The 18,357-nt window shown below is 38.9% G+C and overlaps 1 protein-coding gene across 2 annotated transcripts in view; it reads right to left on the bottom strand.

Moving 5' to 3' along the window:
* AKAP7 (A-kinase anchoring protein 7) overlaps positions 1 to 18,357 on the bottom strand; it is a 118,851-nt gene that overhangs the window by 75,924 nt on the left and 24,570 nt on the right. The gene's annotated exons all lie outside the window — the stretch shown is intronic.

Here is an 18,357-nt window from a genome sequence, read left to right as displayed (position 1 = left end):
AAATATATAATGTCAATGTGCATTAGCTAAAGCATGCTAATCTCCCATGTGGATGTTCTCACTTAGTATTAGAGTGGTCTTATTTTGCTGCAACTTAATCCTCCTCATAATTTTTTTTTAAATACTCTCTGAAATTGTACCTTAGAAAATTAAAACTAAAAGTTGTTTCCCAGATAATGTTTTTATAAATAAACTAAACAGGTTAAAGTTTTGTATTTTTACAAGTTTCTCTGGGGTAGCCGCGTTAATCTGTATCTCCAAAAACAATGAGGAGTCGTGTGGCACCTTAAAGACTAACATATTTATTTGGGTATAAGCTTTTGTGGGTAAAAATCACTTCATCAGCTGCATTGGAGTGGAAATTACAGAAGCAGGAATATATACATGTACTAGTATATCAAAAGAAGAGAGTTACTTATTAAGTGTAGGACCAGTGTTAGTGAGGCTAATTCAGTCAGGGTGGACTCACTCCCAGCAGTTGATGGGGAGGCATGAATACCAAGAGAGTGAAAATTGCCTTTATATTAAGATAACCGTCTTAAATTCTTATTCAGTCCTAATTTGAACATATTGAATTTGCATAAGAATTGCAGCTCTGCTGTTTCTTTTTGTAGGTTGGCTACTTTTAAATGCAGTATTGAGTGTCCAGGGATGTTGAAGTGTTCTCCTACTGGTTTTTGTGTGTTACCTTTTTTGATGTCTGATTCGTGTCTATTTATCCATTGGCATAGAGACTATCCGGTTAGGTCAATATACATGGCAGAAGGGCATTACCGGCACATAATAGCACATATCACGTTAGTTGATGTGCAGGTGAATGAGCCCCTGATGATGTGGCTTATGTGATTAGGTCCCATAATGATGTAGAAATGTGCTTTTATATATACTCATTGACTTCCCACTTTTAGTTGATTTTCGTTAACTTTTCTGGGCGTTTATGTTCAGCATTTGTGTCTGTAGACAAGTCCTTAAGAGTTCTTAATAGGACGACTCGCAGTATATAAAGTTAAGCATGTGCTTAAACTTTCATAGAATCAAGTTGTAATGGGGCACTGTTAAATTTTAATTTAAATCCCTGTTTACAGTATGTTGTAAAGAAAATCCTCTGGATTTGAAAAGACGTAACCTACATTATCTTTCATATCCTATAACTGAGTATTTCCCCCAAGGACACTGAAAAAATTCACAACTAGAACTAAAAACTAGCCTATTTATAATATTAATTAGGAAACAAATTTTATTTAAGTTTCTAAGATATAATTACATAGTGTATTTTAAACTTAAATGATGAAAAATATATTTTCCCTACCATATTTTTTTCAGTTTATTAAAAGAAGATCTACCTGTAAGTAGTTGTCATTTGGCCATATGTTTAAAATATAGGTCCTGATCTTGCAATTATGCATGTGTTGTGATATGCCTATGAGTAGATTAATTTGAGTTCAACAAGACTATTCAAGTACTAAGTTATGCACATGTTTCAGTGTTTGTTGTACAGGGCCCATATGTAATAACAAATCTTTACCAAAATGGTGATACAAATGTAGCCGTGTTAGTCTGGTGTAGCTGAAACAAAATACAGGACTATGTAGCACTTTAAAGACTAACAAGATGGTTTATTAGATGATGAGCTTTCGTGGGCCAGACCCACTTCCTCAGATCAAATAGTGGAAGAAAATAGTCACAACCATATATACCAAAGGATACAATTAAAAAAAAAAGAACACATATGAAAAGGACAAATCAAATTTCAGAACAGAAGGGGGATGCGGGAGGGGGGAAGGTAAATGTCTGTGAGCTAATGGTATTAGAGGTGATAATTGGGGAAGCTATCTTTGTAATGGGTAAGATATCTTTGTTGAGACCCACGCATAGAGTGTCGAATTTTAGCATGAATGACAGTTCAGAGGATTCCCTTCCCCCGCATCCCCCTTCTGTTCTGAAATTTGATTTGTCCTTTTCATATGTGTTCTTTTTTTTTAATTGTATCCTTTGGTATATATGGTTGTGACTATTTTCTTCCACTATTTGATCTGAGGAAGTGGGTCTGGCCCACGAAAGCTCATCATCTAATAAACCATCTTGTTAGTCTTTAAAGTGCTACATAGTCCTGTCTTTACCAAAATGTTTTTTTTTATTGCATTGTTTGTTTTAGGGTTACCTTTGAGTGGTTTCAGCCTTTTAAACCAAAAAATAAACCAGAGTAATTACATTTCTTTAAAGAATATGTAGGGGTCAATCCTATAATTATTTCTGTTGCCATCAAGGGTTCTTGTAGCAGAACTAATAAGAGGGAGGATTGTTGGAGGAGTGGGTGCACCTCCTACATTGTGTGGAGCAGAATTTTAGGGTGGTTCCCAGCACATTAAGGCACTAAGGATAGGAAGGGCACGGTAGACTAGAAGATTCACTCTTATGTAGGTCCTCCCATATCTGCAGAGGGGAAACATCAGGGTTCGGTGACCTATCCTATTGTATACTCAAGGCTGTAACAGTGATTGAAGAGTGGCTCTGTAGAGCGGATTCCCAATCTATGGAAGTGAATCACTCTCTATTCTCTCATGAGTTTCCATCTTGGCTATTCCGGCGGTAAAACAGGGTTGAAGATTTTCCCCAGAGAGTAACATTTTATAACAGAAAAGAGAGAACATGTGAACATTCTAAATCTGGGTATGGTTTTATTTACTTTCAAGACTAATGCCTCCCCCCACCCCACAAATCTTTCGAGACTGGATTCTGTTCCCATTGAAGTCAACGGCAAAACTCCCATTGACTTTAATGGGAGCAGGATCCAGATCTATTTTTGTAGCAGCCAAAAGTAACTAACAAACTCCAGAAGTTCTGTTGGCATCAGAGGAAATATTTATAAAAAAAGAGAGAAAAAAAAATTCTTGTCCTTTTTTTGACCAACTTTAAACTCACAGATCCCAACTACGTGTGATACAGAAGTTAGGTCAGATGAAAGGAAAATAAAACTAAAATTTCATCCACTCATTTTCAACAGTGCTTATCCTAATCGTGAATATATAGATGCATTCAATAGCATATTTTTAATGTTTCATAGTGTAAATTAATGCTCCTAGGTTCTATTTCCAGCGCTGCCACCAACCAGCTGTGTGACCTTGGGCAAGTCACTGCTTCTTTCTGTGCTTTACTCTCTGCTCCTATCCATTGTCTGGTCTATTTTGATTGTAAGCTCCTAAAGCATTTTGAGATTTACTGATGAAAGTACTATATAAGAATTGGGTATTGTATTTTTATGGTATAACATTTTTTTCTCTTCTCTTTCTCTCTGTTCTATCTGTGAATCACTTGTGTCTCACTTGAGGCTGGCCCACTCCTCTGGAATGAATTTAATCCTGAAAAAGGGAAACTAATAGCCGAGATGTGTCCATTAGTTTAAAATATACTCCAAAAATGTACATTTGTTTTCAATCCTTAGTCCTTTTGTCTAATTGAATTTATGTAAGGAAGACTGCAATATTTTTCCTGTATTTAGAGAAGCAAGGTTTAGAAACATGGCTATGTGTCAAAAGTTTTTCCATTAAAGTACCAATTTAACATACTGAAGTTACAAGCAGACTGAATTTTGGCCCTTTAAAACATAAAAACAACTCAGTTTAAACTATTTTTCTTATTAATACAGCAACTGGAGATTAATACGTCAGCACCAACATTAGCATTTCTAGCTGTTCAGCTAATGTTACAATACTGTAAATGGGATGTACCATTTACTTATGGTAGCAGGTGCATTCTAATGAGATGGACATATTCAGTGTGAGATTTGTTTGCATGTGTGAGATCCATAGGCATGTCACTGTTTGCTCTGTTTAAAGTGCCAGATATTTATGAATATGTTTTACCTATTTCTACATTTGAAACAATGTTTTATATGTCCTTGTGGGACATGCATTTGAGGAATTATGCTCTGTGGTCCTGCCATGGATTATATATAGCTGTCCAGGCAAATGTCAGTGATCATCAGATTAGCACATCAGAAACTGACTATTAAAAATAAGTGTTTGATGCTACTTCTGATTTAGATATATATGTTCAAAACCATGCAGTTGGTAACTTTATTCATGGGATTCCAAGCATCCTCAGATTTTTCTTTGTTGTTGATAGGTGAAACAATCTGCTGAACAAAGAAGTGATATTACATTTATTTTTTAAAACAACCGCATTGCTGTGTAGCAAATCCATGTTATAGTCATCATGGAGATTGGAGTATTTGATTTGTATTATTTTGTGTACTTATCAGCCTCACAACAAAGAAGGATTATTCTTATAAAGACAAACAACTCTGAACAAGCCTTTGATGCTTTGTCTCAAGCCAGTGCACTGCTTTGTTTTGTCTGTCTGCTTAAGGCCGTGTTCTGCCACCTATACTTAAGCCCTATAGGTCCCAATGCAATCAAGATTTGCATAAGTGGCCCTATGCACCCATATTGGGACCAACTGGCACAGTACAGCCCTGTGCAAGTACAGGAGTCCACGTACACATCTGATTGCAGTCCTATTGATTTTAATAGCAGTATTCATGGACTACAGTGCTACTCAATGTGAGTATAGGTGGGAAAAGTGGCATCTTAGATTGTAAGTACCATTAGGGCAGCCATGGTTCATGTCTCTTGTTGTCTACCAGCTGTGACCAACCTTCTAGTATAGCTCTGTTACAAGGTCTCTGACTTTATAGAAGATGTTTTGCAAAACACACTCATGTTTTTATTTTAAAAACAAGGTGCTGTGCCTGATGATAAAAGTGTATTGTTTTAGTATTGTTTAGTAATTTCAGGTTTCCAAGGAATTAAGTATATGTGTCTGCCTGTACCATCCCCACATACTGCCCACTGCAGGAGATGTTCCAAAGTGTCAGAGGAAGGAGAAGCTGTGTGCCCCAGTGATTCCCAACTGCTGCATCTAATACCGCTGATGCAGGGCTCCATGCATTATAATTTAAAATGAAGATGAGAATACACAAGTGAAAGGATAATGTGATTATGAGAGCACATGAGAGGCTAATACATGAGTCCTGAATACAACAAAAAACGTACTCGGTTTTTAAAGTAATTTTTAAAATGTTATTAGGCTGTTGGCTATAGACCTCCTTGAAGTGGGTTTTAAGAAGGCATAACAGTGTAGGGAGAGGGAGGCATGCCAGATGGGATCAAAAAGGAAGTTCCAATTGTAGGAGTCTGCCTGAAATCAGTTATGGAGGCATGGAAGAGGACATGTAAGAATAGTTATTCCGAAATAGCTTATTTTGAAATAGCACATCTACACTACAGGGAAGCCTCAAAATTAGTCCAATGCAGGCTTCCCTAATGTATACGTGGTATCTCAATTTAGAGCCCCATGAGGCACTGGGGAGGAATAATTTAGAATGAGCCTGGCGAGGGGCTATTTCAAAATAGCAGCAACGGAGCATCCACACGTGCCTTATTTCAAAATAGCTATTTTGGAATAGGCGTTATTTCTCGTAGAATGAGTTTTACAGCTTTTGGAATAAGCCGTCCGTTATTTTGAAATTATTTTGAAATAATGGAATGGCTGTGTAGACGTTCACATTGTTATTTCGAAATAACACTAGTTATCTTGAAATAACGGTACAGGGTAGATACATCCTCAGAGGGGAATCCAGGTTGAAAGCTGATGATGAGCAAAGAGCGTAAAATGACACAACAGCCCAAAGTTGGGAAGAGAATTTGTGGAGGGACTTGAATAAGAAGTATTGCATTTTATTTGGGAGAGAGTATAAAGCCAGGGGCAGGATCACTAATTGTACAATCCCCTATGTTCAGTACTAAGTGAGTATGTTGCATTTCAATTCATAAATCAATATTGCCTTTCCCTAGTCTAATAAGATTCAAGCTTGCCTTTATTAGTCTTACAGTGACTTTGCTGTGTCAAAAGCATAATCCCCAAAACTCAAGGTTATTTTTGCCCTCTTTTTAAATTACTTTCTAGCACTCATTACTGAACAATCTTTTGTGCTATTCGACATTCTCTTAAGTATCACTTTATTTTCTTAATGTTAGCTTTGCCCCATGTCACTTCGATCACTTACATTAGATACTGCTGCATCCATTACATAATTTTTTTCTATATCATATTTCATCCTTAATTATGGGAAAGTTGCTCAAAATAATTACATGTGTAAGAACTCAAAAATGGAGCAGCTAAATCAACAGTGATACATACAGTATAAACTGTATTTAAGCATAGACTGTGAAAGACAATTAGATCTGTGCATTTTCCTCTACTGTTCTGTTATCTTGGAAACTGGTTCATGATCTAGATTCAATTTTTTAAAAGGCAAAGCTAGACATGGTAATTTCTCTTTATAAATGACATGAGATTCTGTAAGAATTTGTGTATTTTACAGTTATAAAATGAAAAGAAATTATAGGTGGTTGAACATGTCAATGCAATCTGATTTTTTACATTACTTCAAAGTGAACCGACGTCTTAAAATATGTAATTCATAAACCTTGTATCTTTTGACAGCTTTTCAACATATTTTGCCAGGTATCACTTAGTGGAAGTGTTGGTTGGCAAGGAGTTGTTAAGCTGCTACAGGAAAGATACATGAAAAGCTGTAAGGGCCTATTCCTGCACCCCTTACTCAGGCACAACTCCCATTGACTTCATGAGGGGGCAATTTGCTTCCGCTGATTATCTGCCCTTAGTTTTTCCCTGAGTAAGGAATTGAACCAAACCTGACATTTGTGAAAATTGCATTAAGAAGCCACATTCACATTTCTGACCTCAGCAGGCTGCATAGTGTGTAAGGCAGTACAGCACCAGGCTCTGATTTTGAGTAGTGTGAAGAGATTTTTTCACTATTTTATGTGAAATAAAATGAATTTAATTGCCAAGAGGCAATTTGGTTTAGTAAGTAGGATATGGGAAACTGGAATTCTAACGCCAGCTGTCACTGACCTGCTGTGAGCAAGTCAGTTCTCTCTCTGCCTCTATTTTCTCTCCTGCCCTGTGTCTATGTTGTCTGTTTATACTGTAAGCTCTTCAGACCAGGGATTGTTGCTTACTGTTTGCATGAACAGCAACTGGCAGAAAGGGACCTGAAACTCGCTGTGGGCTTCTGGCTGCTATAAATACTAATAATATAAATAATGACAATTATGGTACCTAAGAAGCCTAAGAGAATGATTTTAGTTGCTAATATTTCTGTTTGTATATCACAACTACGTACATAAATTATAGCACATTGTGCTGGGTAAACCTTTTGCAATCAAATTCATGATCTCAAAAGTATGATCACAGTGTCAAGTTGCTATCAGGGCCACCCTATTCACTGTGAGGCTGAAGGAAGCGATCTGATCTAAGGATGACTCTTGCTGTCCTTCATATAGACTGTGGGTCCTGAACAGCCCAGCAACCCAACTGGGCTTGAATTCATGCCACCTAACGGGCAGTGTCTTCTGCAGAGAGTAAGAAGGTGGCCCCTAGTGTTTTCTTTCTCCATTGAAGGAACATCATATTTTCTCTACGCACATTCAGCACCTCCCTAGTGTAGGAGTGTCTTTACGTGCCCACAGGTGTACAGAGGTCAAGAATCAATTTCCTTCTAGGTTTTTCCATTGTAATTTGCTTCAGTAGTGTTGGGTTTTGACTACAGGGTATTTCAATCCCAGATACCGGTGGTCCAAGTTGTGTCCTGTTCAGGTCTACATCCTTAGTCAGGGAAAAACTAAAGGCAGATAATCAGCTGAAACAAGCTGCCCCCTCATAAAGTCCTGAGTATATAAACAGATGTTATTGTTCATAAAGCAAGGCCTAGAAAGAAGTTGCACCTAGTAACCTCTCTGTATGTGTATGGAATCTGTTGGCATTTGTGAGATACGGCTTTACTGTTTACAACTCAGGGGGTATACTGTCCTGTAGGTTACCAATGCACATTGGCGTTCAGTAGTGCTTGTACCGCCACAGGTTGTTGGGATCAGGGCACTTTTCTATAAAAAGCACAGACAACAAGTGTACTTAAGACTATGGGAACAAATCTGGGTATACCTGGTGAAGTGCCTCACAATCTTAAGCACACCTGGTGAGTGTCCCATATGCACCACTGTGATTTCATTCAGTCTAACTCCATACACTTCCTAGTCTTCCACATCAAATTTAAGGTCTTATCTTCCCCTGCAAGATCCTAACACATACTAGCTTGCACATATTTCTTATTAATTTCTTTCCATTTCCCTCCTGCAGTGTTTGCTCTGCCAAGCCACACTACCAACCTTCTGCTCATCCATGCAGCCCCTTACTCCTGACTACATGACCAGACAGCCCAATATTATCAAGACCATTCCAATATGGCTTTATCTTGTATATACAACTATACTAACTACCCACGAAAATAAGTCCTGTTTTTTCCCACTTGCTAACTTGTCACTCTACTCCAGATACTCTTGACCTAGTCCACCGGATCTTAAACTTTCCTACTTAAAGTCTCTACTTAAAAGATATTTCCTCTAAAAGGACAGTCCTCCCACAAGTATCAATCTATATGTATGAAAATCATTATAAACCATTTTCCTTCCCCAAAAAATCATGTGATTAATAACTCAAACTGAATATCCCCATTCAGATACATTTATTTTGTTGCTTCCCACCTGGCCCCTCTTTCTGCACAAGTTCTTTTTGCATTTGTGTATAGTCTATGAATACTGTAAGTTTTCTGCAGCAAAGACTGCATATTGGTACGTTTCTGTGAATTAAGTAGAGTTCACTAGTGCAGTACATTTAATAGACTTTCACTGCTGGAGGCACAAGTTCAAATATTGAGTAAGCAAAATGTAAAAACTTGTTTGTACTGTGCTAGATGGTAGGGACCATTTTTGATACTGACAAAAGCCATGAAACAATTTAGCATTCTTGTCAGCCTCTACCAATAAAGGAGGACTGAAATGAACGGGGCTGCTGTTTAGAACAAAGATTAAAAAGTGGCTGTGTGGGGGAAACTGCATAGCACTAGAAAGCACTAGCTAGTGCAATCAATCTTCAATTGAATGAGCACATAAGAAATGTGAACAACAGCAGATATCTTGCCTCTTGCAACCGTCTCAACAAAAATGGGAGTTTGCCACTTACTATTTTCACCAATGATACAATATGCATGTGTTTGCTTCTGTATGTAATTATATATTTCAAATCTTATTACCAGCACACTGCCATTTATTTTCAATCTTAAATGAGTTTCATTTACTTGCTATGGATAAGTCAAGTTCTTGGACTGAATAGCTTAGATTAACATTTTGCTACCAGCTGTATAATGACCCTTAAGTAATAGAAAAATAGACCAAAAGCAGAGAAAATCAAATAAATCACAAAAGCACACTTTCAATACATTACATATAATTGGAAATAGGGCTGATTTTTGTTTGTTCTGTATAAAATTGGTTGCATCTCTGTTAAAATCACAATAGCTTTTAAGCTAGCATATTCTATAAAAAAATACAGCAACTAAATGATTTATTAGACATCTGCTTTTGTCAGTTGTATCAAAGTAGGCTGTATGTATGTCTGTGTGATCTTTTTATAGTGTATTTCCTTCCATTACAGTCATTAATATATTAGAACAATTCTTCAGTCACATCAAAACTTATTGACATAAAAAGGACCACAATGAAATGAAATAAATATTTAACATAAAACTCTTTGAGGTCTCTCAACTTCTCCACATTTATCTGATACTAGGTACTAGCTGCAAAAATGTAAAGTTTAATTGCTTAAACACTGAATTTAAAATCAGTTCAAATTTACATAGATGCTCTTTTTGTATAAATGAACTACAAATTAAATAAGTAAAATTTAAGATCAAAAGATTTTTTTCCATATTTTAAATACAATGTTTTATTAAAACAATTGTAATTTATAACCCTATACCTATTGTAAGGTTCTTTGGCTTGTGTCATACAAGAGATCACTAGATGATGAGCATAACAATCCTTTCTGTCCCCAATGCCTGTGAATCTCTGAAATCAGAGGCTATGTCTACACTCGCGGCTTCTTGAGCAAGAACGGCCGTTCTTGCGCAAGAATCTGCAGAGCGTCCACACTGCCCACCTGCTCTTGTGCAAGGAAATTTACAGTATGGCATGGTAAGAGAGGGATTATTGCGCAAGAGCTACACTCTTTTTTAACAGGTGTAAGCCCTCTTGCACAGGAGCTCTTGCCCAAAAGGGCAGTGTGGACACTCGGCAGGGGTTTCTTGCGCAAGAAAGTCCTATGGCTAAAATGGCCATCAGAGCTTTCTTGCACAAGAGAGCATCCACACTGCCATGGGCGTTCTTGCACAAAAGCACAGCTCGCACATGGCAGTGTGGATGTTTTCTTGCACAAGACTTCTTGCACAAGAACCCTTGCGCAAGATGTTCTTGCGCAAGAAGCTGCCAGTGTAGACATAGCCCAAATGTTTTAGTAATAAGAACCTGAAAGTCAAATTGAGGAACAAATGGAACTCACTTGATTGTCACTGTTCAATTAAAAAATAGAGCAAAAATATTGTCTACAAAACATGAGGGAGGATATCAGAATCTGTTCCTTAAGACCGTGGTAGTAAAAGATAATTGAAACTGAGTGGTGTTCTTAAACTACAACAATTTATTGTGATATTTTTGCAAACTACCATCATTAACATTTTAAATAATTAAAACTATACCATATTACCTTGAGCAGTAATTTAATAAATATATTATATTAGTCCTAGGTACGATATGAAAGTAAGGAATTGAAGCCTGAACAAGCATAACTTTGTTCAACAGCATCAGACCATGATGTGGACAGTGACGGCTGGTAATTAGAGCAGGCCTTGACAGTCACCATAGGGTCAGCATAGTAGACTGGCATTCTGTCGGGGGGGACGGGGAGGATGTCTACTGGTTGCAGCCCACCTGTGCTCATCAGGCTGTCCAGAGACTGGGAAGGTGCATTTGCATGGCCTTATTTCTAAAGTCCTCTAATTCCATGGATATTTGCTTTATATCCACGGATATCTGCATCCACAGATGTCAGTGCTGATATCCGCGGCTCATTTTTGCGGATACAAATTTAGTGTTTGCACAGGGTTTTATTTATTCCTGACAAATAGCAGGTGTATGAAGAGCCCTTGCTAGTAAGGGAACACTATCGTTACGCTCTATAGCCATTATCTGGTCGTAAGTGCAGATGGTTGTAAGTGGAAGTGGCCGTAAGTCGGGGAGCGGCTGTACTCTGAATTGTTTCCCAGAAAAAGCAAACATCAGAACTGTATTCACTCTGTGCTTCCACTCAGGCTCACCACCCTTACATAACATACAAAGGATTGACATGGTATGTGTCTGGCTTTCAGAGAGATCCGCAATGAAAGGAAATCCAACTTGTTGTTGTTGTTGTTGTTAAGTTAAACACACGGTAGAACAGTTTGCTTTTTTGTGAACATTCTTCACTTTTGGAAACACTAGGATTAACTAAAAATCCCTGCTTTGTTCATGGAATATAGGCTCCCTCTGGTGGTCAGAACACTACCTATAAGCTAATAATTAGAACCTGAGTCTCATCCAAAGTCTGTGAAGTTTATAGGTAGGTATGTTTACTGTTTCAGTGATATTCAGTTAAAATGCCATTGATGATTTAACATGATAAAAATTCATAACTTTGCACCAAACAGTATATTTAACATTTTGCTAAAACATGGAATCATAGAATACAAGAACTGGAAGGGACCATGAGAGGTCATCCACTCCAGTCCCCTGCACTCACAGCAGGACCAAGCAGCATATAGATGGTCCCTGGCAGATGTCTGTCTAATCTGCTCTTTAAAATCTCCAATGATGGAGATTCCACTACCTTCCTAGGCAATTTATTATAGTGCTGACAGGAAGTTTTTCCTAATGTCCAATCTAAACCTCCCTTTCTGCAATTTAAGCCCATAGCTTCTTGTCCTATCATCAGAGGTTAAGGAGAATGATTTGTATTCATCCTCCTTGTAACAAACTTTTAAGTATTTGAAAGTTATCATCATGTCCCATCTCAGTCTTCTCTTTTCTAGACTAAACAAACCCAGTTTTTTCAGTCTTCCCTCAGAGGTCATAATTTGTAGACCATCAATCATTACTGATGCTCTTCTCTAGACCTTCTTCAGTTTCTCTACATGTTTCCTGAAATATGGTTCCCAGAACTGGATACAATACTCCAGTTGAGGCCTAATCAGCATAGAGAAGAACAGGAGAATTACTTCTCATGTCTTGCTTACAATGCTCCTGGCAATGTATCCCAGAATTATCTTTGTTTGTTTGGTGGGGGTGGGGTTTTTTTTTTTGGTTTTTTTTTTTTTTTTTTTTTTGCAACAGTGTCACATTGTAGATTCATATTTAGCTTGTGGTCCACTATGACCCCTAGATCCCTTTCTGTAGTACTCCTTCCTAGATAGTCACTTCCACTTCTTCTTCGAGTGGTCCCCATGGGTGCTCCACTCTTGGGTGTCAGGTCCCGTCCCGGCGCTGCGAAACCAGGATGGGACCCGACATCAAGAGTGGAGCACCCACGGGGACACATCTCGAAGAACCATCGTTACTTCACCGGGTGAGTAACTTCTTTTTCCCATTTTGTATGCGTGAAACTGATTGTTCCTTTTAAGTGGAGTATTTGGCATTTTCCCTTATTGAATGTGCCTATTTACTTCTGACCATTTCTCCAGTTTGTCCAGATTGTTTTTAATTATAATACTATCATTCCAAAGTACTTGCAACCCTCCCTGGCTCTTGTAGAAGAAAAAAGAACATGAAGTAACATTACAGATTCTGCCAACAATGTAACACATCCTTTTAATCAATTCATTTAGAATTCCTATAATAACCAAAAGACTGATTCTGGTCTCATTTACACCGGTTTTTTTTTAAACACTTGCTGGACTCACTCCTGATTTATGATTGTAAAAGTGAGATGAGACAGACACTGAATCTTCATAAATCAAAGTCTATTTTCCTTGAATACAATGGTTTACAGTAGTGTATCTGTTCTAACCAATCTTGAGCGTTTCACTTCCATTAATACACTACAAGTAACACCTTTTATAAGCACCTGGTCAGTCCGAATGGAGACTGCAAACATTCACCCCATTATACACAGTCCCCAAATGCTGATTAGGGCAAATCAAAAATAAATTATCAATAGCTACTTTGTGTTTAGTTCAGGAGTTCTAAAATTATACAGAAAAAAAACTCAGAAAGAATGAAATTATTTCTTAACTTTCTGTGTGGATCCTCATAAGGATGTTAAGGACTGGTCAACTATCTGATAAGCAAATGCCTCTAATCTCTGGCTCAGCTGTGCGGACTCTGCTCCTTAGAAATGCTGCCGTGGCGTTTCAAAGCAGCAGCGCCGCATGTAGCCTGGGGTCAGCTGTTGACTCAGCTGATCCCGGGCTCCACACGGTATTTCCGCAGAACCCGGGATCAGCTGTGGAGTCCCCAGCTGACCCCGGGTTCTGGGGCAATGCAGTGTGGAATTCGTGGTCAGCTGGGGAGTCACCAGCTGATCCCAGGTTCCCCGAAATGCCACGCAGAGCCTGGGATCAGCTGGGGAGTTCCCAGCTGACCCCAGGCTCCTCATGGCATTTCAAAACAGCAGTGCAGCATGACCCCAGGCTCCATGAGGGTGCTTCTGCTTTAAAATGCACAAGAGCCCCACCTGGGGACTTCTCGCTGGCCCAGGGCTGCACGCAGTTCTGCTTTTCTCCTTTGAAATGTAAAAGAGCCCCAGTGGGAGGAATGCAGAAGTGCCTATCGACAAGTTGAGTAGTCAATGGAAATTCCATCGACTACTCAACTAGTAAATTAACCAGTATGTAACATCCTAAGTTCCTGATAGATAATTCTATGGTGCTATATGTGTTCTAATTGTTTGTTGTGGGATAATTAAAAAATCAACCAACCCAAACAGAAAATCCATATTATGTCTGCTTTTGCCTGAATTTTTGCCTCGAGGTCACTTGATTTAGAAGCTTGCTGCCAGACATATGCTCACTGTTATAATGCTGTAGCAAATTCAAATGCTGTTACTATATAACATTCACAGAATTGAATGGGGTCTGGCTGGTGACTACTTTAATAATTTCCTATAATTTAGCACTAATGATAAATTGACAATGCCAAAAACTCAACTTACAATGCAGCAAATTTTTTTAGACTCAAAGTAGTAAAGTCATATTCCCATAATCTTAACTAAGTAACCCTAAAAACAAACAGAGTATTCTGGCAATCCTGTCAAGGAATTCTGTCCTCAATATATATAGTTGGTGCGCACAGAATTAAGTCATAGGGTTATAAAAGAGTGCTTCTCTTGGGGTCCAGGAGGTGGGCAGGCATTAGCCAGCCCACATTCTAAAGGACCCTCCCCCAGACTATAAGGAGGATCCAAAGATCCCTGGACACCAAATGATTCCGGAGCACAAAGAAAAAGAAAACAGGGGTGTGTGAGGGTCGAAGGGCTAAAACGAGGGAGCTGGATGGGTACACGGTCAGAGAACCCCAGACAGCGTCCACTACTCCTCGAAGGTCGAGAGAGAGCCAGTGGCTGCCACTCAGTAGAATTCTGCCCAGATTCATGAACAGATACAGGAGCGGAAATAGATACAAAAGAGTGCTAGAAGGAAAGTGTGTGCGCCTTAGACTAAATAGGTCTCTGTTCCCTGGGTAAACTGGTGGGAGAGGCTGGCCCAGAACCAGCATGAACTTTCCAGAAGCAGTCTGGACAATCAGGCAGCTGGAACACTTGGAGTTAATTAGGAGTCTTCCAAATCAAAGGGAGTCAGGCTAACTCAACCACCTGGGGCTAATCAAGACCCAATTGAGACTGGTTTTAAAAGGGCTCCTCTTCTGTTAGTTAGGTGGCACACGAGGAGGAAGAAAAGAAGGAGCCAAAGTGCTACGAGTGAGAGGAGTTTGGGTGAGAACTGGAAGCTGCAAGGCAGAAAGAGTGTGTTGGAGAATCAGGTACCAGAGGAAAGGTACTGGGAGGGATTGTTTGGGGAAGTGGCCCAGGGAAGTAGTCTCCAGACAGGGAGTAGAGTAGAACAAATCCCATCTGTTGACACTGCCTTAGGGTCCCTGTGCCAGAACCCGGAGTAGTGGATGGGCCTTGGTTTCCCCCCCAACCCTCACCACACCACTACAAAGTCTGTCCCTGGATAGGGAGACCAAGACTACAGAAGGGTTTCACCCCTATACTATGGACTAACCTGTGATGAGTATGGCTCAGTAGGCTGTCAACCCTGCCTCTAGTAAAAAGAAAGAGGCCATGTTATGGGACAGAGCGACCCTCTGAGGCTGAACACTATCCACCAGAAGTGCAGGACCCACAGGCACAGCCAGAGATTTGCTACATATGTTACATGCTGATAAAATACTTGGCACAAATCAAGACACTAAAATAAAGGAAGATACCACCTGCAATATCTTACACTATTTTTTGTAGTCTACTATCATATGTTTGGACTATTTAGACATATAACCTGCTGAGTGTTAGTATATTAAATGCACTGTAGGAATTTCACTTAATGGCACATTTGTGCTAATAGATTTCTTAACATTTGATAAATTTATTGTTTCTGGCAGTACCCAAAATGTGCTAGATTAGGTACAAACACCATTGTGTGCCAAGAGAAATCTTAATTACAGAAAGCATAAAATAATAGATAGGGTTTACAGGCATTTTCTACTTGCTTCTAAATAACTGCTGTTATAAGCAGCAACAAACACCTAAAAACAACACTAAAACCATTTGGGCTGTCTGTTACATGTGATACTCAGAGCAACAGTAATCTGAAGTAATATTTTCAGCAACAGACAATAATAATACAGAAAAAAAACAGTATTCATTTCACACATTCACTGTAAGTGTGCAGTCAGGGGAATGCATATAATCTCAACTGATGTTCCCTGCCAGTAATATCAGACAACCAGCAATTTCATGTGTAAGTCCTGTATCAGGACCCTTCAAATGGTGTGGAATAATGGAAAATATCAAAGAAAATGCTACCAGTCAGGCTACAGACAGAGGTATATCAACAACCACATTTGTAGAGGTTACTGTTCTATCACCATGTGCACAATCAATTTGTAAGTTACCAATATTGACCATATTTCAGATAAGTCATGGGGAAAGGAAGGAGCTGTGATTTCAAGATCCATGAGAAATGTAACTACAGATTTAGTACAGGCAAATCACAAAGAAAATATGAATTGAAACTTGTCAATTCTAGAAAGCCTGCCATGAGTCTCACAATAAAATTCTGGCCCCATTGAAACCAAATGGGAATTTGGTCGTTGGCTTCTATAGGCCAGGATTACACACGCTGTCTCTAAACCAGAATTCTGAGCTTTGGGTGAAAAGAATTTTTAACATTAAACTAAAAGCACAAAAATTCTGATCACAAAATAATTCAATCTTGGACAAATAAAACATGCTCAAAATCAACTCCAAACTGATTATATTTCTGCATCTCAAAAAATATGCAGTACACAGCAGAGTTACATTATGACAGTGTGCTATGTTGGCACTCGGGCTCTGATTCCAATATAATCTCAAGACACCATCTTTTCAAGCGATTGTTTTATTTGCAACTCACCTTCGCTCAGTGCTTTTGGATTAAAGGTTAACAGACTCAGTAATAAAACAAATAATAAAACAAAACCAAATCAATAACTGGTGGTCCTGAGTAGGAACACAGGGAAAGAACAAGAAAATAGGAAATACCAAAAAGAGAAAAACTGGAAGATGAAGTTTCAAAAGTAGGGATCCAAAAAAAATCTCAGATCCAATGGAGATAAGCTTTCTGGGCTAATATGTTTTACTGGAGAGAAAACAAATAGGCAAGTGTATTACCACAATGAGCAGGAAAAAGAAGAGATACCTTACCAGTGACACTAATGGACTCTCATAAAGGCACCATGTTCTTGCGCTTTATTGGAAAGGTAAGGGAAAATTCAACACAGCCACAAAAGAGCTCCACTAGCAGTTCTGTCTACTTGACATGATATGGTATAAGAAAGTAAGAGGACGTATTGGAGGACTTCATAAAATAGAAAGCTTCCAGCTACAAAAAAAAAAAAGGAAGCTATTTATCTTCTTGTAACAGAAGATCTTCAGAGTTTGTGGTCCCTATTTGTATTCTACCATGGATACACATGCACCGGAAACCGGAAAATTCTTGAATGTAGCATCTGTTGGTACATGCCAGTGTCCCTACTTTCTTTGAGTACCACATCAAGAGTGTAAGTTCAGGGCAGACCAAATGCCTCTCCAATTCCTTTTCTATCATGAATCTAGTCAAGATCCAAAGTGGTGTGGAAGAAAGACAGTAGTGGAATAAGATAGGGGATCATACATCTCAAAAAACTCCAGTTACAAAGTCAATGTCTTCTCTTTTCTCTTCTAATGCTGTTCCCTGTGTGTATTTCACTGTGGGTGACTGACAAGCAGTATTCAGAGTAGGACGGTACAAGAACGCAGATGGTAGAGCTGCTTGTAGAAGTATCTCAAATGATGCATCAGTGATGGAGCCCTAGACCAAGGCATATCTTCTGAATGTGTGGATGGAGCACCCTGCAAATATTACATGGGGTATCTATTGATGTGATGCTGTTGAGACTGCTTATGCCCTTGTAGAGAAAGCCCATACAACAGGTGGAGGAGGAAGATCTGTCAACTGATGACAAAATAAGATACGGCTAGAGTTTCACTGACAAAATACTATACAGCTTGTTCTCACACTCACTCTGCTATGGCAAACAGTTCTTCCTAGGCAGTGAGTTCCCATTTTACATGTATGCAAAGTATTAGTTTTTCTTAAATGATGTACATTGTATTTGTCTTTATTGACTTTCATCCTATTTATAAGACCAATTCTCCAGTTTGTCCAGGTCATTTTTAATTTTATTCCTATCCTCCAAAGCACTCGCAACACGTCACAATTTGGTATCATCTGAAAACTTATAAGTATACTCTCTATGGCTGCGTCTAGACTAGCAAGTTTTTCTGCAAAAGCACTTGCTTTGGCGGAAAAACTTGCCAGCTGTCTACACTGGCTCCTTGAATTTGCGCAAGAACATTGATGATCTAATGTAAGATTGTCAGTGTTCTTGCGCAAATACTATGATGCTCTCGCTCAGGGATAAGCCCTCTTGCGCAAATGCTTCTGTGCAAGAGGGACAGTGTAGACAGGTAAAAACTGTTTTGCACAAAAAAGCCCCAATGGCAAAAATGGCAATCGGGGCTTTCTTGCGCAAAACCGCATCTAGATTGGCACGGACGCTTTTCTGCAAAAAGTGCTTTTGCGCAAAAGCATCCGTGCCAATCTAT

Source organism: Pelodiscus sinensis, chromosome 3 (assembly GCF_052426305.1).
Source record: "Pelodiscus sinensis isolate ZL-2025 chromosome 3, ASM5242630v1, whole genome shotgun sequence".
NCBI classification, from domain to species: domain Eukaryota; kingdom Metazoa; phylum Chordata; order Testudines; family Trionychidae; genus Pelodiscus; species Pelodiscus sinensis.
Note: the sequence above shows the minus strand (reverse complement) of the source record. Positions and strands in the feature narration are given on the sequence as shown.